Source organism: Peromyscus eremicus, chromosome 4 (assembly GCF_949786415.1).
Source record: "Peromyscus eremicus chromosome 4, PerEre_H2_v1, whole genome shotgun sequence".
NCBI lineage: Eukaryota > Metazoa > Chordata > Mammalia > Rodentia > Cricetidae > Peromyscus > Peromyscus eremicus.
In genome coordinates, this window is record NC_081419.1 from 22,964,048 (window position 1) to 22,985,347 (window position 21,300).

The following is a 21,300-nucleotide window of genomic DNA, read 5'->3' on the forward strand; positions in this document are numbered from 1 at the left end:
GAGTTCCAAGAAAGGTGCAAAGCTACACAGAGAAACCCTGTCTCAGAAAAAAAAAAAAATAGTGTAAATGACCCCTTTATCAGGGAAAACACAGGGCAACCACGGTGGGTACCCTGTGATAAGACTAATACTTTCCCAAGTGTGATTGCATTTAGCATTATGTACCCAAGAGAGCATAATAATAGGAGGTTTCCTTTGGTCGTAGCCAAAACTGTTAGAGGAAGCCTATGTGCTACTGATACAAACCCAATGTCCAAAACTGATGATTGTCCCTGCCTCTACCACCTTTAGGAGAATAGGCTAACAAAATTCTAAAAGAAAGACTAATATATCCTGAGGGAGGGGAAATTCCTGCAGAGAAGAAGCAAATAGGCAGTCCATCCACATAGCCCAAATAATTTAAAATAACGGAAACCTTATGATGTACAAAGGCATCTTGGTCTTCCCGCATTTACTTGGAGTCATTCACCACCACCTTAACTTCCTCTAGTCCCAAATTGTAGGATGGAACAAAGGTGGCTCAGGGCCATAGGTCCAATATCACTCTTGAGCCTTGCCTAAAGGTACAAGAGAAAACAGTACCTAGACAGTAAGCAAAGCAATCATAGCCAGAAAAAGTGAGGAAGGGGTTACTTCTATTCCTGACCATTTCTTTAGCATGTGATGTTACTGCCTTGGCCCCAACTTGGCAATGGAACCTTCCGGGTTGCCTTGGCACATTGTATTGACTAAAAACTAAGTGACAAAAGCAGAGAGGGATGTAGCTAGAGTTTTCCTGCCTGGCCCACAGTCAGGACAAATCTCTCTCACCTGCAAGTCCCACAGCTGCTCAGACCCGACCAAGTAAACACAGAGACTTATATTGGTTACAAACTGTATGGCCGTGGCAGGCTTCTTGCTAACTGTTCTTACAGCTTAAATCAATCCATTTCCATTAATCTATACCTTGCCACGTGGCTCGTGGCTTACCGGCATCTTCACATGCTGTTTGTCATCTTGGCGGCTGGCAGTGTCTCTCTGACTCAGCCTTCCACTTCCCAGCTTTATTCTCCTCCTTGTCCCGCCTATACTTCCTGCCTAGCCACTGGCCAATCAGTGATTTATTTACTGACCAATCAGCAAAACACTTGACATACAGACCATCCCACAGCAGAGGGAAGCATGATTAGCAGCTGCAGGTGAATCATGATCATCCATGCCTCCTCCATGATCAATGGCAGTAGCTGAGGAGGGTGTAGCTGGGACTGGAGTGGAGGTCTGTGATATCTTCAGTTCAACGGGGGCATAGGTGGAATTGGAGAGCCCAACACATGGCTGAATCAAACAATCTGGAACCCAGTATGCTTGCATCAGCATCCTGTGAAAAGATACAAGCACACCCTCTTCCAGAGTCAAAAGGACATCTGGTCCCTTCTAATTTTTTTGTTAATGGAGCTTTCCATTTAACCATAGGGTTTTTGTGTAATTGGCAGTGTCTTGTTTCTGGGAAGCAGAAATGCCCTCTGAGTCTAAAGTAAGATTATTAAGTACAAAGAGAGCATAATTTAGAATGTAGAGGGGGAAGGAATATTTATATTCTCCTTGTTGAAGTTTGTGAAGTTGGGATTTTAGTACTTGGTGAGAGTGTTGCACAGTGGCCTGTCTGGGAGGTTTATAGGGAATGCCAGTTGAGTTTGCTGTTTCACGGGGAATATGAAGTTGTAAACGGAGAGCTCTGGCATTTTGATGATGCAACGTATGATCCTTTGCGGCTTTCTGTATCCAACAGACAACCAAGTGCTTAAGCCAATCAGCCTGGGGATTGCTCTCGTGGAGAGGATCAGGAAGTTGGGAATGCACACAAATGTGACCCACAAAAAAAGGGCAAAAACTAAAGTTAAGAAATTTTTTTAAGAAGAAACTTTTTTCTTAGATCTACATTCAAAAATTCCAGGTCCATGGCTCTGGCATCTGGGAGAGGGGTGTCCCAAAAGCAAGAAAAAGGGGAAGAGGTCTCACGCTCTCAGGACAGACAGGTGGGGAAACCGACTGCTAATTGGCAGTACTTATCTGGAGTCCTAGTCGATTTCCTAAAGCCAGTAAGAACCATTTTTTTCCATGCAGTCATTCATCAGGAGACATAGGCGGCTGACTACTGCAGCAGTCATTGTAAAGCAAGTTCTTTTAAATAAAGCAGTAGTTAAAACAGTAGTTAAAAAGTTACTTTGTATTTTTTGTTGTTGTTGTTGTTTTTGTTTTTTCAAGACAGGGTTTCTCTGTGTAGCTTTGCGCCTCTCATGGATCTCGCTCTGTAGACCAGGCTGGCCTCGAACTCACAGAGATCCGCCTGCCTCTGCCTTTGGCCAGGAGGTGGTGGCACATGCCTTTAATCCCAGCACTCGGGAAGTAGAGCCAGGCAGATCTTTGTGAGTTCGAGGCCAGAATGGTCTACAGAGCGAGATCCAGGAAAGGCACAAAGCTACACAGAGAAACCCTGTCTCAAAATAAATAAATAAATAAACAAAAAAAAAGTTACTTTGAAGCCGGGTGATGTTCCTGCAAGCCTTTAATCCCAGCACTGGGGAGGCAGAGGCAGGCAGATCTCTGTGAGTTTGAGGCCAGCCTGGGCTACAGAGTGAGTTCCAGGACAGGCTCCAAAACTACACAGAGCAACCCTGTCTCAGAAAAGAAAAAAAAAGTTATTTGAAACATGTTTGGTGAGTTTATTTCTTATTTAGAATTTGGTAGCAAGAGAAATTGTTTTTAGAGTGGCTATTACCCTTAAGAAAGCAAGGTCTGTGGCCTGATTTTTACATAGGAAGAGAGCTGAGACACTTGGGGGGCAGTTCTTTGCATTATGGGAAGCTTAAACATTTTAAATACCAGTTGGCTAAGTAAGAAATTACATTTCTACATAGAATGTCTACAAGTACAGTTCTGAACATATTAAGGAATTTGATCATTAACTTGTATGTTTAAATTACCCAACAGTTAACATTATGTTGGTAGCTTCAGGATTAAATGAGAATTGGAGAAGACAGGCAGCTCTTAGGGGAAGGTGCGAAAGTTACAGGAGGGAGCTAAGAGATGCTATGAAGAAGTAGAGAAGGTAAGTGTCTTGATAACAAGAATTTCAATCGGGATGTCTCCAAACTGACTAAAGAGGAGTTCAGAGGCTGTGGGTAGAGTGAACAATTTTTACAGAGATAGCAGGCTAATTAATTGCCTTGATTTGATTAGATTTGATTATTACTCATTGTATCTATTTACTGAGTTGTGATGATGCAACATATGAATATCTATGATTATTATGTATCAATCAAAACACATTTTTAAGAAGATGAACAAACCATAAAAAGAATAAATACATATCCACAGAGGTAAACCTCAAGTGCATTTAAAATAAAACAAGCCAAACTCAGAAGGTGCAATCATATTTATAGGTTAATAAAAAAAAATCTTTAAAAAGTCAGGTTCATAATGATCCCTGAGTGTTCAGGTGCAAGAGTGATGTGTATCAGTTGGCACTAGGCTCCACAGCATTTTGATCAATTGTAATTTTTGGCAATTATGTCCAAAGAGAAGTTCCTTTGATAATGAGTAAGGCCTATACTTATCTCTGAGTATAAGAGAAGCTATATCCATGAGGCCTCAGCAACATGGCAGCCTAGACATTATCAGAACAAAGATGATAGCCATTGACATGTCAATATGAAGGGGAGAAAGTCCATGATCGCCTCAATTCTAGAGAAATATCCCCAAGAAACTAAGAAATGCTGGTCTTTTCCCAGGAAAGAGAATACAATTAGTTCTCCAATATCAATGGTCAGTTCTTAAATAGTGTACAAACAAGTAACAGATTGAACAGGTTGTATTTATAAATTTAGATATATACACATATAATGTATATTGTATTACACATAATATATATGTAGTATATATTGTACATATATGTATATACATATATACATATGTACATACATACACAGAACAATTAAAGAAAAAGAGGCCATTGATTTGAAAATGAGCAGGGGGAAAGGAGCAAATAGGCTTTGGAGCAAAAGGCTTTGGAGGTAGGAAAGGAAAGAGAAGAAATAGTTATACTCAAAATAAATATTTTAAGTATAATAAAATAGAAGAACACAAAAAACAAGGAAATTAAAATTGCAAAAAAAGGGGGGCCAGATTGAAAGGGAAAGGTAAGTCAATGGTTATTATTACTACACGGTGGGAGTAAGGAAGCAATAGGTGACCCAGGACTATGAAGAGTACAGAAACCTTGAGTCAGACACCCACCTGACCAGCTACAAGGAAGGTTTCACCACACAGAAATTATACATCAACCAGACTCATTGAAACGAGTCCTGCACATTGTTCTCAATGCACTATCAATGTGAAAGTCTTATTTCTTCCTCATTTCCCATTTCTGAGGTTTCCAGTCTCTTGTCATCCTGATTTCTTAAGATATATTCCAACCACCTAAGGCCAAAACAATTCACTTAGAATAACTATTGATAATATGCAATAGTTCATGTCCACAATCCCAGAGCTCATGAGGCCAGGGAAGGTGGATTGCTATGAGACAGAGGTTGGCCTGGGCTCTTTTTGAGTTCCAGGCCAGCCTGAGCTACAATGTGAATGTCTGTCTCAAAGAAAATAGACAGACAAATTAGGAGCAATATTTAAGCAGGTGTCATGTTTCCCCTTCATTACTTTCAGTCAAATCATGGCTTTTAGCAGACTCTAAACAAAATCTTCCAGAAATGTTTTCCTTCAATTTGTTTTCCTTTTCACAAATGAAAGAACCATCTGTGTCAATCAGGATTTGCTATTCATTGTCAACTAGCTAGAAAGTTCATGGATGCTGTACAGTTGTGTTGGCTTCTCAGCCTTTTTTTTGTCCCAGATTTAAATGTCTAACAAGTACTGTGTGGCCAGCTCCTTGCATCCTTCCCCACTAGCAGTTCTGATGAAAAGAAAAAATTATGTGGCAAAATTTCTTTCCAAATTCTCAATATTTCTTTGGCGACCACTGTCCACAGGACAATGACACATATTATCTACTCATGTGCTCAGTTTCTTGCCTAGATTTTTGACTAAGTAAATATTTTATATTCAAAGCAAGTCCATGTTTAGAGGGAAAATAGTGTTAATTCAAGAGGATAAAATTATTTTTAAAACTACACAGCTGTCGTGATATGTATAATCTTGTGATCTCAAGCTTTGAATATAAATGAATTCACACCAATATCATCTGACACTACTGCATTACTTAGCTGGTCCCATGAGTCTGCATGTGATATAGTTGTTTACAATCTCTTTCATCTATGTATATCTGCTGAGCAAGTAGCCAGGCTCCAGAACCTCTCTTTAGGTTGTTCATTGCAAAGAACCTTTGATGGTGGTGCACTCCTTTAGAACAGAAGTCATGTTTATTTCCTGACCAAGGTAACAGCAACATGACTCTCAAGGTAAAAGTTTTACAGGCTTGCCAGGGGCCTCTCTTAGGGTTGAGATTCCTAACAGAGGAGCATTCACCTTGGATATAAACTCTATGGCTGCCTCTCACCTCTCTATGTGACTGTGCTTTCCCTGATAGGATGAGGAACAGGGCTTCAGGTGCAACTGTGAAGTCAATGGTGACTGCTAAGTTATGAATCATGCAACCCTTAGATTCTGGTGTAGGAATCTATGTCTTCCACAAGCATACACAAAACTGTGGAAATTCACTTCAAGCAATATAAAATCTCACATACTTGGTGACTTTTGATAGAATCATTCTCACAGATCCTTCCAATTTACATCCGCTTGCCTTTATGTAAGCTGACATTACCTACCTGCAGGCTCTTAGAGAAGCAGCTGCCATGCTGTGTTATAAGCATCTGCATCATTGCCTAACAGATCTCCCCCGAAACTTTCCACCACATCACTCATATGATACTTCAGCAGAACTGCCAAGAGCCACCAGCCTCACTGGAGTGTGTGTTCTTTTTCCTTCACTGAGCATTCTGCCCTTGATTTCTTAACTTCTCCAAGTAACTAATAATGTCACTCCCTTATTACCTACTCATGCCTCTCTAAGGTACTTTGCTTTGGGCACTTATTTCATACAATAATTGCAGGAACCCAGAATATTTCAGCTTGGAGGACATTGGTATACAGCAGTATGCTGGACTCCTAATTTCAGTGCAACTGTATTGGGAAGTAGAGCCTTTAAAAAGGCGTAGCTATGGTTACATGGAAGGACATGTGTGGGTACTAATCCAACAGAATGCATACCTTTTCAAGAATAGAATGAAACTCCACATCGTTACAATGGATTTGCTTCAAGGAATCCTTATGAGGACAGAAGACAGACTTCATGTTCAAGTGAAGAACCAAGGCTCTACACAATTCAGCCTGAAATTATGAGTAAATGAATGTCTTCTGTTTAAAAGACAGTCTGAAGCTTTTGCATTGGAAGCACCAGCTAAATAATACAGAAATTCCTGGGCTGTGTCCCCACCACCCACCACTTCCACTATCCAGTCAGAGTCGGCAACCTTGACAGACTCAAACATTCCTCCAGCGACTTTAGAGATGAGTATTGTGTGATGTCAAAGGCTGGGTTACTGTGAAACTGCAATTTCCCTGTGTGCACCATATGGTGTTTATTGATTTCATTTCTCCTTTAATAAAGTTTTTACTTATGCCTTTAAGATTGAGATATTTGAGTTTCACTGTGGGGGGTTCCAGGAAAAGATTTCACAAGTTCCTAGCAGAAGACTATTGTTACAAAATCACCACAGTTAATATTGGTTCTGACCTTTTAGGTCACAAGTTTTCCCACATAGGCACTAACTAAATATTTGGAAATGAAAAATTAATGTTTTTCTATGAATAATTATAATAAAAATCATAAGGAAATATACCATCATAATTCTATTGTCTTTTGTCCAAAAAATTCAGATTTTATAATCTTGTATCTAATGTCACATCCCAATTTGGAAATATAATGAATCACTAAAAATACTAATTTTGTTCTATATTTTATGAATATGCAATTTGCTTTCATATTTCATATCAAAAATTATATTTTATGCAGTTTTATTTCATATTTTTCTATAAAATTAAAATCACGGATGCTTTTAGGCAATCAGCTGTGAGATCACCCTCAGTGCTCCTTCAACAGAAATCTATGAAAGTGTGCAAAGTAACAATCTGTCACTGAGTCATCGGGGTTGAACAATCATTCCCCGAAGACTTTCTCTCAGTTCTCAATATTAACACAATAGATGTTATGTAGCCATGCATTCCAAAATAAAAAATACCCTTAAATGTTTCTTTTCTAGAACTTGGTCTTAATTTGAGAAAAATTAAAAATAATATGGCTAAAATAAATTAAATCATTACCATGCCCTAAACCTTACTTATTTAAAAATAATTAAGACTTTTTAATCTTACCATGTAATAGACTATAAGAACAGATCCCTTCACATATGAGAAAGTTATTTATTTTGGGCCACATTATAGATTCTATGCAATCTATGAAGGGAATCGTCTTGCCATTGGTTACTGTCTAGGACATTTTATCACTGGTTTTCTTTTATATAAGAAAACAGAGGCTGGGGAAATCTCAGTAATAGATACATATTTAGTACGCATGAAGCTCTAGCTTGACTCTCCAGCACTAGAGAAAAAAAAAAAAAAAACAGAAGGGAAGGAGAAGGGGCTGAAGGAGGAGGGAGAGAGGAAGAGGACAAGGCAGGGCTAGATGTTTTGAAGGCGTTGTTTATCAGAGTGAAGCATTGCGGGCCTGTTTGCTCTCACATCCATCCCTTCTTTCAGCCTCTTCCATGTTGCATCTCAGAATGATGCTGCTAAGCTCCTCAGGCCAAAGTCCCTCTCTCTTTCCACCTGCCTATAAGCTGTTCTCTTGCCTCCTCCATGACTCTACATTCCATGAGGAATGGCCAGTGGATTCCTTACAGTAATAACTTTCTACTATAAATTCTTAAAGTGGTTGTAATTTTCTCTTTTTGAATCCTAGAATGTCCATTATTTGCATTCTGTTTATGTCTTTACGTGGGATTTGTCTGACTCTAGACAAACTTTAATCCAATTTTTGGAAAAAAAAAACATATAATACAAGCCATAAAGATTCTCCAGATTATTTGCTTAAAGCTGGCAGGGGTGAGGGAAGCACATGGACTAAACGACTGGACTGAGCAGGAAGAATAAAGTTTAAAGAATGAAAACTAGACTCTGCCAGTGTATAATCTATCATAATAATTCTAAACTTCCTAGCAATTTGTGAAAAAAGCAAAAGTAAAGAGAACGGAAGACAGTAGGAGGACAGAGAATGAACCTGCTACTTAGTTAAGTGCTAAAAATCCACTGTTGTCCATATCTGCATAAGGTACAGATAAGGCTTTACACTTTAAAGGTTTGTTTTTGTTTTCAAAGCAGAGAACAATGAATCATTTATGTGACTTTTAGTGCCGCTTCCTTCACTCAGACCCAACCAATCCCTAGGATTCCTAGAATTTACTTGAGCCCACAGTCCCAAGGAAGCATTGCCGTAATCAAGACCCCTTCCAGGGTACCTGTGGGTTTACCACCCTTCCCTTCAATATTTTGCCAAGCTGCAACATTCACAGTGGGACTTACTTACATTTTTTTATTATTGCTTTTCCATTAGCTGCAAATTGTTTATCATTGCAAAGAAAGGATTCACTATAAGAGTTCTCAGAATAGCCCTTTCCCTAAATAAAACTTACTACAGTGGGGCACAGCTCCACCATGCCAGGTACCCTTTTTACTTATGGACAGTCATTTTTTTTTTTTTTTCAGTTCATGGATCCTTTTCTAACAGAGGTTTCAATAAAGGCAACTCTAGTTGTCAAATGTTCAAAATCACATTTGGATATTGTATGCACAACTTGTTCTATAGCTTCTAAATGATGCATAAAGTTACACAGCGTCCCAAATCATGTATCTTTTATTCATTATTTTCAACATGTTAGTTATGTTCTCTGTGTAAGAATTTCTCCAGGTTATCACCTAGAATTTGTTGCCCAGGGCCATTAAAAGAAGCTATACCTAGGCTCATTTAGTGCAGATAGATTTCTTTTGAGTGCAGTTGCTGTAACTTATGGTCCTTGTAATCGTAGTTTATAATGGTTTATATATGTGCTCATTTCCCTAAATCTTTGCCAATTGTCTTATTATATTTTCTGATTCAGGTGTGTGTGTGTGTGTGTGTGTGTGTGTGTGTGTGTGTGTGTGCATCTCATTCTATAACCTGAACTGGTCTAGAGCTTACAGTCACTCTGCCTCACCCACCCAAGTATAACTGAAATATCTTGCTGCTGTGATAAAGAGCTGAGAGTAACAATTTGAGTAGGGAAACTATGTATTCTGGATCATGGTTTCTTAGTATTTAATCTGTAACAGGCAATTCCTGTTCTGTTGTTCCTGGGCCTGGTAAGACAGGAGGTTATCACACATGGGCCATGGGGAGCAAAGCTGATGATTTCCTGACATCCAGGAAGGAAAGAGAAGTCTAGGAACAAATATGCATTGATCCATGTCTACAGAGACCAGCTCCACCCTACCATTTGAATAACACCATCAATCTATGAATCCCAAGATCCTCCCACTCATTTACTCCCAAGATCCTCCCACTCATTTACACCACCAACTGAGGTTCAAAGTGTCAACACATGAGCCATTGGAGAACACTGCAATACGTGGCCATGTGATCTATGCGCTTGCGTGTAGTAGCGACGCTGATCTGTCCACGCCCAGCCTTTAAAATCTGGCGCCATGTTCCCGATTCCTTCTTCTTCTCCACACATGTGTTTCCCGCAGGCCTGTTCACTCTCTGTCCCTTTACCTTTAATAAAATTCTTGTTAGCGGATTCTGTCGTGTTTCGTGGCATTTCCTTGCAGGCTAAGAACACAACGCAGCCGAAAAACTAACATTTTTAAGTATGTAGAATGTATTGTTTTAGCCATTTTGTTAGAGTGGGATATAGCTTTGTGGCAGAGTTATTGCCTATCTGGTTGATCCCTTTACAATACAAGAAATAAAAAATAAAACTTACACGTGAAGTTATGTAGCTGTGTGGTCGCTACATGAGTGTGTGGGTTCATGCTTGTCCATGGAATGAAGACACAGAGGCATCTTAAGAATGAATCTAGCCTTTCATGGCTGCAGGGGGTCCAGCCTCAGAGGACTGAAGCACTAACCCTTTGCCTAGGAAATATTTATTTACTCCATTTTACAGTTCAGATAGTCAATTTCCATACCTTCAAAGCAAACCAAAAGGAGCTCCCAGAGACCAAATGCCAGGTGCAAATTACTTGATTTCTCAGGTACCTCGGTTTTCCGGTTTCCTGGACCAAGTTTTGCATAGGCCTTTGATCCTTGGGGGACTCTCTGATCCTTGACTCTCAAACAAGATTCACATAGGGTGATAGGAGAAACAAAAGGTAAGAGAAACAAAAGGTGTGGTTAAACAAAGGAAGGATTAGGGCTAGGTGCTGCTCTCTGGAGCCAAGCTCAGCAGGCATGCCACCACACAGTTAATTTTTGGAACTGTTGAAATATTTTATTTTCATCTGTGATCCTTCGCTGTGATAAATATCATTAGACATTGTTAGGGCAGGAGAGTTTGAACTGTCGTTTGTAACATCTCTAAAAATGTTTGCATTTGGAGCCTTTTGAGGCAGAATGAGAATTTGTCTTTATTTGAAACATATAAAACTATAGCACAATTAGCCATTGTCTCTTTTGTTTATCATTTTTTTTAAGAAATTCATCCTTTTCATTTTTATTTATTTATTTATTTATTTGGTTTTTCCAGACAGGGTTTCTTTGTGTAGCTTTGCTTCTTTCCTGGAACTTACTTGGTAGTCCAGGCTGGCCTCGAACTCACAGAGATCCACCTGGCTCTACTTCCCGAGTGCTGGGATTAAAGGCGTGCGCCACCACCACCCGGCATCCCTTTCATTTTTAATATGTATTTCTACGATATTCACAGTATGTTTTAAAATTTCAGCATTTTTTTGTTTTGTTTTGTTTTTGTTTTTGAGACAGAGGCTCACTGTATACTCACCATGGCTATAACCACAGCTGTTTTGGAACTCAATTCTGCAGACAAGACTGGCTTTGAACTCATAACACTCTTAGCATGTCCATGTCCCCCAAATGCTATAATCAAAATATGTGCAACTAAATATTAATAATTTGATGTCCTTTATACATTTTCATATATATTTGATATTCTCTTGGGTTTTTTTCTTTTTTTGGTTTTATTTGTTTGGTTTATGACTGGTTTTGTTACTGATTAACTGGTGTTTTTTTTGATATATAAATTTGCTTGCTATGGTTGAGATGAGGTTTCCTATACACTGACATAGATGTGGCTGTGTAACCAAGGATGTCTTTAATTCCTGATCTTACTATTTCCACTTCCTGAGTGATGAGATCACAGGTGTACATCACCATTACTTTCTTTTTCTCTTTTATTGCTAAGACAGGCTTTGTGAATACCAGGCAAGTATTCTACCAAGCAACCCACTCTCTACCTCTTTTTAAGTCAAGTCCTTACTGAGTCATGGGTTGGCTTCTAATCCTCAATCCTCTTGCTTCCTCCTCCAGTGGTGAGACTGCAGATGCATGCCATTATGGCAGGCTTGTTCTAACTCCCCATTGTTCTCTCAGAGGACATATTTATTTTGCTGATTTCTATTTTTCTTTGTTAATTGTTTTACATTGTGTCTTATTTATTTTCTTCATGTTAATTCTGTTTACTCTAACATTTCCTTTCCCAAGCCTTGATTGTGTTTTTAGCTTATTTGTTTTCTCTCTTACCTTCCAACATATGTATTTCAGTATAAATCCTTTACTAGCATTGCACTTAGATAATACTCCCAATGTTTCTGATTCTAAGAATGAGGCACCATTTCTAATTTCTTGTTGAACTCAAAGTATATAATAATTTTTCCAAGAAAATGCTTTGCTAAATAATTTTGAGATTTATTATACACATACATCCAATAGTTCAGTGTCTGTGGTTTTAAAAATAACTTATCTAAACTCAAAATATTCCTACAAATTATATTTATTATCCTCTTCTCGTAGAAGAGAAAAGTAAGACATGAAAGATTTAAGCAAAGTGCCTAGAACAAAACTCTAGGAGGTAAGCTGGATGTTGTGACACTTACCTGAAATCCCAGGATTCACCCAGAAAGCTGAGGCAAGGGAGTTGGGAGTTCAAGGACAGCCTGGGATACATAGGAGATCTTAGCAAAATCCAAGGAAGCAACAAAGTCAATAAATAAAATCAATGTTTAAATCCAGAACTCGAGTTTTTCTATATCATAAAATAAAAGATTAAAGAAAATGCAATTTATCAAACTGGAACTATTGTACAATAATAAATAGGTACTACTAGAAATTAAACATGATTTTTAAGACTAATAGTTATCTTAAAGGTTTTCAATGAAATATAGAGCTATACATGGGGACTCACGCCTGTAATCACAGCACTCAGAAGTCAGAGGCAGGTGGATCTCTCTGAATTTAAGGACAGCCTAATCTTTATAGAGAACTACAGGCAAGTCACAGCTACATTGTGAGACCTGTCTCAACAAAACAAAACAAAACAAAGCTGAAAACTCAAATGAAACATATAAGCAGCTAGCTCCAGGTCTTGTGGAGTGACAGAAAATAGGAAATGGAGTGAACCCTACTTAATAAATATAAACATCCACTTAAGACAGATATACCTACTAAACCATGATCAGAAGTCCTGGTGGATATTTTTGCTAAAAATAAATCTCTGGTAAAATGTGCAACAAGGTTACCATCTGAATGGTAATGCTAGTAATTACATTCTGGGTTTTTATCTCATTGAATGAGATCATTTATTTATCACACATTTTCCCTGTGGTTAAAAGAAAATGACTTTGTGCCGATGAGGGTGCTTGATTACCACTTTTGAGACTTGTAAAATAATCAGCTGCAAAAGAATTAATGCACATTACATTGATGGATGACTTTTCCAAAATAAGCAACTTTCCTCATGCAGATACCCTATCCGGGTAAACAAAGTACCCTCAAGTGGCATTGCCATATACCCAAACAAAACAAAGAGCACACAAAAAGCATGAGTCTCTTTTGTGTTGGCCAGCTAATCCAGGCCATGTTCCTGAGTGTGGTTTATACACTCAAGTATCTTCCACTGGAGAAAACTGATTTTTCCCTTCCACAGTAAGTGTCAATTGCAATTAGCTTCTTGGTTATGGGAGATCACTTTGTGTCCACTTCACATTCTCTGTCCTGGGATTTTGTCTGGCTTGAATTTGGGCAGGTCTAGTTTATGCTGTCACAGTCTGTGAGTTAATATGTGTATCAGCCCTGTTGTGTCTGGAAGACGCTGCAACCTTGGAGTCATTCATCACCTCTGACTCTTATAATCTTTTCACATCCACATCTGCACAGATGCTTTGGCCTTGAGGCAAGGGAGGTTTGATAAAGACATCCTATTAGGGCTGAAGACTCCAAAGTTTCTCACTCTCTGCACATTGTCCAGTTGTGGTGCTCTATGTTAATTACCATTTACTAAAGGAAGAAGGTTCTCTGATGAAGGTTAAGTAATGCTCTGATCTATGGATATAGCAATATGTCATTAGGAGTGACATTATTACTATATTCTTTCAGGAGAATAATAGTAATAGGTTTTCCACTAGGCCAATGACCTACCTATTCTCATGTTCTTGGCCATTTGGTGGTGTCACACCTTGGTACCATCTCATGGAGTGAGTCCAAGCCAAAAGTGGATTGGTTACTCCCATAACACTATTGAATATATTTTGCAGGTAGGTCACTATTGTAGGTCACAGGGTTTGTATTGGGTGATATTAATGATTACTTTTCTCCTCCAGCACTGTGAACAGTATTAGTTAGTAGAGATGAAGCTTCTAGTTGAACACCAGCTAAATTTCTAATGTAGGATAACACAAATAAATGATATCTTCAGAAATATGTCTTTATCGTCTTTATGTTGAGGACAACAAATAGCCTTGGCAATAACCTGAGCTGTTTAAGGGATCTATGAGACCCCATTGGTGGCCAAGAATTCTTATCCAAAATGTACAAAGAATGTTTATAACTGCATCAAAAGAAAGCAATACAGTTAAAAAAATAGCTAAACTATGCTGAAGAGATATTATAAACACATACTAGTAATCTTGATAGTCATCAAAAGAATGCAAATTAAGCCACAATCACATCTTCTGCTCACTCACTAAAATGGCTAACATATGAAAGACAGATTCTGCCAATATTGGCAACTGTATAGAACACATAAATCTTGTACATACTTTTCATGGAAAATGAAACAAAATAAACCTAGTTTATCACACACTTAAACATATATCTACCCAATAATATAGCAATTCTGCTAGTACTTTCTTTTATAAAAATTTAACTTATGTGTTCTCAAAGAGACTATGTATTCTAACCAAAAATTTGAGACAATCCTAATTTTCACTAATAAATAAAGAAGAAAATGGTCCAAAACTAGAGTAAGGCCATGAAGACATATGTGAAAACGCACAGAAGAGTATGTCCACCTTTGTATTCATATGACATACATATTTACACACATCATATGTATTTGTAGAGACATACATATTTGTTACATAGCTGTTATAGTTAGAGACATAATTTATCAAGTACAACACAAAACATGTTCCCATTAATGTTCATTTTTGTGTTACACAAAATCTACTTTTCAGTGCTTATGGAAGGGCTTGAGGAATCACTAAAATCCATGCTTTAGATTTCAAAGTTTGGACATAAATATACTCTTCATTCCACCAGAATGACAGGATGTACACCAACAACCTGTTTATTGTACTAATTGATGTCGGCATAATCATTCAATATTCTCTATCTTCAGCTTAATAATTAATAATGTTATGGATAGTCAGGGTAGAGATAAGGTGCTACTGGGTCCTTGGCCTCTTATTTAAGTAGTTGAGATGAAAGCTTACATAGATTTTCAAAGGTAGCAGGAAACGTTATTTAAGGCAAAGAATAGAAAAGATTAGAATACACTGCAGGGAGCTCAGACTACAGAAGAGAAGATCTTTAAGAGCCCCAATTATTGTTTGTGGCTTTCTTTAATAAGTTTCAAGGGAAGGAGGAGTTTGGTTATTAAATAGTATAGTGAAGGTGGTGCTGTTTTGACTGAGAAATTATGTCATATAATCTTTTTTTGACTATGCGTGTCCCTTTATAAAATGTACCTGGTTTTAATCATTACATGTACAATTGTACATACACATAAAATGTAGGACATTACCCTTAAAATTTCACTTGATAACACAATTTTGACTTATTGTGAATGAATTTAAAACCAGATTATCCTGGATTGGCCTTTCTGCTCTTCCTATTGATATGTTAAAGTATATTTGACTAAGTTTGGTTGTTGTTAGGGAAGAAACTTATCTGTTGTTCCAAGAGGGAAACAGGTATGGTTTTTGGCTGCATTATTGAACAAGGATTATACACACAGACACACAGACACACACACACACACACACACACACACACACACACACACACACATATGTGTGTGTGTGTGTGTGTGTGTGCAGGTAAAGAACTTGATGTAGTCGGAAAATTTCTCTGGCCCTACCAGACTCCTGTAGTCCTGTGGCCAGCTTATAAAATGATCATTAAGAAGCTTAATATTAATTACCAATTTCATGACCCATGGCAGGCTTCTTGCTAGCTAACTCTTATATCTTAAATTAGCCCATTTCTATTAATCTATGTTTTGCCATGTGTTCCATGGCTTACCAGTCTGTTGGCATGTTGTTCCTTAGGCCACAGCTGGCATCTCTCTACCTCTCCTTTCTCTTCCTCCTATCTCTCTTGGATTTTCCTGCCCGGCTCCATCCTGCGCTGTCATAGGCCAATGCCTCTTTATTTATCAACCAATCAGAACAACACATATTCACAACATACAGAAAGATATCCCCCAGTATTTCCCCTTTTCTATCTAATCAAAAAGGAAGGTTTTAACTTTAACATAGTAAAATTACATATAACAAACAGTTACCAAGCAAGTACTGCAGTTACAATATCTAGTATATTTATATTTGGCAAATTCAAAGTAAATATTCTATTTATTCTATATTTGTGAGTCCAGGGTTTCATATTTAATTTATCTTTTATCATAACCAAAGAAAATTATAACTATCTAGTCTTCAAATACATCAAAGACCTCAGAAAGATATAATATTACCTAAGTAAACAGGAAATATATTGTAAGCAACTTCCAAAATTCTAAAAATGACAGAGACAGCTGCCTGCCTCGACAATCATCCAAAGTTCCTCTGTAACGCTGGGGCATACATCTTCAGCCAGTAGGTCTAGAGTTGAGTCACTTCTCTCTGTGTCCTGTAGAATATTTGGCAGTCTCCTCTATGAAGCAGGAACCTGAAGAATGGTTTCGCCTGAGTCTTTGATGTAGTTGAAGACTAGATAGTTATAATTATGGTTTTCCTTGGTTATGATAAGAGATAAGGTAGACATGAAACTTTAGACTCAGAAATATAGGATAGATAGAATATGTTCTTTAATTTTGCCAAATATAAATAGACTAGATATTATAACTATAATTCTTGCTTGATAACTGTTTTGTTATATGTAATTTTACTATATTGAAGTTAAAAACCTTCCTTTTAAATAGAAAGAAAAGGGGGGAATGATGATTGACATCGTTCTGTATGTTGTGAATATGTGTTGCTCTGATTAGTTGATAAATAAAATTGCTTGGCCAATGGTGAGGCAGAATAAGGTTAGGCGGGACATTCTAACTAGAGAGAGAAGAGGGAAAAAGAGAGCAGAGGAGACGCTGCTAATCACCACCAGGAGAAGCAAGATGTAAAAGTACTGGTAGGCTACAAGCCATGTGACAAAGTATGTATTTATAGAAATGTGTTAATTTAAGATGTAAGAGCTAGTGAAAAGCTTGCCATGGCCATAGTTTAAAAATAATATAAAACCAGGCATTGGTGGCGCACGCCTTTAATCCCAGCACTCGGGAGGCAGAGGCAGGCAGATCTCTGTGAGTTCGAGGCCAGCCTGGTCTACCAAGTGAGTTCCAGGAAAGGCACAAAGCTACACAGAGAAACCCTGTCTCGAAAAACCCAAAAAAATAAATAAATAAATAAATAAATAAATAAATAAATAAATAAATAAATAAATAAATAAAATAATATAAGCCTCTGTGTGTTTACTTGGGTCTCAGCAGTTGCAGAACCAGCAGGACACTGGAATTTTATAAGTGGCTGTGGGACCTTGGTGCCAGGGGAGTACAGGAAAATTTTCAGCTACAACTTGAGACACCAAGTGCATTGTTAGAGGAGGTTGGTGTGTATGAACTGATCCAAGTACGATCTCAGGTTATTAAGCCGCTCCCTATGTTGGCCTGCCTCAGTAACAGGACATTGATAGGAAAAGGAACTATGCTTTACTCTGTATTTGTTTTATTCTTTTGCATTTAATGATACCAGTTTTAGCAAATATAGTCTAAAAATGAAACTAATATGACTAAGAAAAAACATGCAAGGGTTCCTGGCTGACCATGAGTCTGAGAAGGCCACTGTTTCTGTCTGTGTTGGAAGACAGTTGTGAAAAAAAAAAATCTCTTGAGACGGTCAGCACCTATATACTCTTTGCCATAAAATGTTTTCTTTCTACTTCTTTCAGTATACTGAACATGCAACATTGAGTATTTTACCAGAAGTCTATGACCCTGGGGTGTCATAAATTCTGAATGTGAATGGAATGGAGAGGCATGGCTGATGGGCAAACTAAGTTTTTCTATTAGACATCACCTACAAAGCTCATGTTCAAAGATGAAATTACCAGAGATTTTCAAGGGGATACTAATGAATTGAACTGTGAGCTCCTCTAGAATTAATATCTTTTACATGTGTCATTTGGAGAAATCCCACCCTAAATATCTAGAAATAGAAGTACAGAGATAATGGATCTATTGACCTGAATTCTGCAGGAGGAGACTTTTGGAGTGCCAACAGAGAAATGAAGCTGAAAGGTAGCATGAAGTCAAAGTTCTTATTGTGTATCCAAGTGGAGATTTCAAGTGGGTCACTAAGAATGGGAGTTCACAGTACTGAAGAAACAAGAGCTGGAGGTTAGACCTGAGCACAATCAGCAGAGCAGTCAAATGGTATGAAAATTCATAAGTGAGAAAAGTTGCTACAAAGAGTAAGTGTATATCAAAAAGACAGATGTAAGGACCAAACCTTGGTATCTGAGTTAGGATTCTATTATTTTAATAAAGTTCATGACCCAAACCAACTTGAGTCAGAAAGGCTTTTCTTGGCTTACAGGCCCTGATCAGAGCTGGTCATTGAGGGAAGGCAAGGCAGGAACTCAAACAAGCCAGAAGCATGGATCAGGGCAGGAACTAAAGCAAAGATCATGAAGGAACATTGCTTATTGGCTTGTTCCATGTGGCTTGCTCAATCTGCTTTCTTTTTAAACCCAGGACTCCCTATCCAGAAGTGGCATGACCCAGATTGGCTGGGCCCTCTCACATCAACCATTAACCAAGAAAATGCCTCACAGACTTGCCTACAGGCAGTGTGATGAAAACAATCCCTCTTACCAAATCACTCTAGAGTGTGTCAAGTTGAAAAAAAATTAATCAACATACTTGAATTTATCATTCACTGTTCAATTTAGAGTTCAGAAAAGGACTATATGACCTACTCTGGAAATTTGAAAACTATCTTTGTCAAGAAATTAAATGTTTCAAAACTTTTATACTCACCTGTAAATGGAGGCACCTATTTAATATTCTGGAAAATTGTACATCAAAATAATATCTATATTTTCTAGAGTACACAACTGCCTTTTTATTTCAACTGTGTGGTCACTCTACTCTGTTTAATACACCTTATTTATTTCAACCTATTATATATGTATATATATGTATACATATATAGTCAAATTCAATTGCTTATTTTTATTGTTACAACAGGCTAAGTATAATTAATTAAAAACTCTGAAATCCAAATTACTTCATAATCCTAAACTTTGTGAGCACCAACATGATGTCATTGTGGCAGGTCGGGGGAGCTTGCAATTCCATACTTCATACAATCTATATTCTCAGCATACTTTTTTCTATCCCTTCTGCCTGTCAGTTTTGGTCGTGTGGCACACATGTGCCATGATGTACCTGTGGAGGTGAGAGGACAAACTGAAAGAGTAGATTTTTACCTGCTGAGCCCCTTGAACATGCCCCAGCACATTTTGTTTCATTTTTTGAGACAGGATCTCTGTATATTGCCCAGACTGGCCTTGATTTGCAGCTTAGGTAGAGCTTAAAGTTGTGAAAGCATGTGAGCTACTGTTTCCGTAATAAAATCAACTACTGACAAATGTTTCAAGACAGGATACAAGTCATTCTGCCGTTGAATACATCAGCTGGTAATGACAAGTTTTTAGTACTTTATTTGCAAAGCTGACTATATCCACAGCAAGCAATCATTTGATTGCCTTAAAAACTTATGAACACAGATCCTACTATTCCTAAGAACAACTAAAAATTGTACCTGTAATGAACAATATTCTATATTTCTCAGTTATGTTTACTGTAATTTTATGAACTAAGATTACATTCACAGTAAATATATTTTTTTCCAGTTAGCTTATGGAGAATAAGAGTGAAATCCTTAAGCAGAACAGTACTTACAGGATATGAGTAACACTTCAAAACTGTTCTGGGCTTTCAGTTTAAAACTAAATGTCTTTGCCATTCCGTAGGACTTATAAAATGTCAAGTTAGCCTCCACTTTGATAACTTACCCACAACTTCCATAGTTGGCACTTCTCCTTCATGATCCTGTAGTGCCTCTTTTAGGTTTCAGTGGAAAAACAAGGGTTTCACTACTATTGATAATCACCATTGTGTGAAAGGCCTAGAAAGAATATCAAATCTGCTCCTGTTTAAAGCTGAAAGAGCCCGGGTCAAAAAGCTACATGGGTTAGGACTAAATTGATTTTTGTTCTAGCCCAGATTCTTTCAACATGTAGCCATAGAAACTATGCAGAATTTCCTAGAATCTAAAAGCTAAGATTTAACTTTAATGTTTCTTTTTAAGTAGGTTCAGACGTGAGCAAGTATTCTTTCATAAAGAGATTAAGTGGGTATGGTGTCAGGAAGCACTGATTGGTGTCAGCATGAAAATCAGAAAAAAAGAAGCCACTTTGAATATGTCTGCTAAAGATGGAAATCAATGGACTTGGCTAAACACATGATGAAATAGTCTAAAAAGTACCCAGTGAGTGAGAAACAGCAAGGCAGTCTCATGGTCAAAAACAGGAAGCCATGACATCCATCACTACCAGACTGAGGGATAAGTTAGAGTCAGCTTCACTGGAGCTCCAGGCCAGGGCACTGTCTCTGTAGAGCAGTGGTTCATAAGTATTTACATACTAAAGTTATATGGGGACCTGACTCTGGTGTTAGGACTAGGAATAATAAAAAATATTTTTTGTGGATTCTAAAGTAAGTATCCCATGGACCACAATAATAACTATACCAATGATTAGACATTTTTACAGAATGAAAAGCGACAGCCAAACTGATTTTTAAATAGAAATTGGCCTCATGGTGGATGGGAGACTGAGTTAAGAAGGTGTTAACGAACTGCTTCAATCAATGCTTGGTTCCTGCACCACATTTTATGAACCTCTGTCTTAACCACTTCGCACTTTTCTCAAACAAAAGATTGAACCATAAATGTGTGCACTTACTAGAATCCCTTACATTTCAGGAAACAGAGAAAGATTCAGCTCATTGTGCAATTTCATACCAGTTTACAAAAGAATATAAATAACAACAACAAAAATATCATCAACCAACTAAAAACTAAAAAGCCACCTGTCGGCTCCTATTAAATCAGTATTTAAAATCATCATTAAGTCACTATATATAGCATCAATTCAGGAGACCCTAATGGCAAACTTACCATTTCTTCTGGGTTTTAGGCTATCAGCGAGCAAGACTGGTACTTTTCACTTCCTCATTTATTTCTAAGTTCTAAATCCTTACTGTCTAGTTTATATCTTGCCTCCCAAATTTTTAAAAACTGAAATCTTTGTAAATAAATAAATAAATAAGCTGCAATAAAGCTTAGATTTGCATCTCTATGATGGAGCCAAGTTGATCATGATGGATTATATTTTCACATGTTATTGAATTTGGTTCACTAGTATTT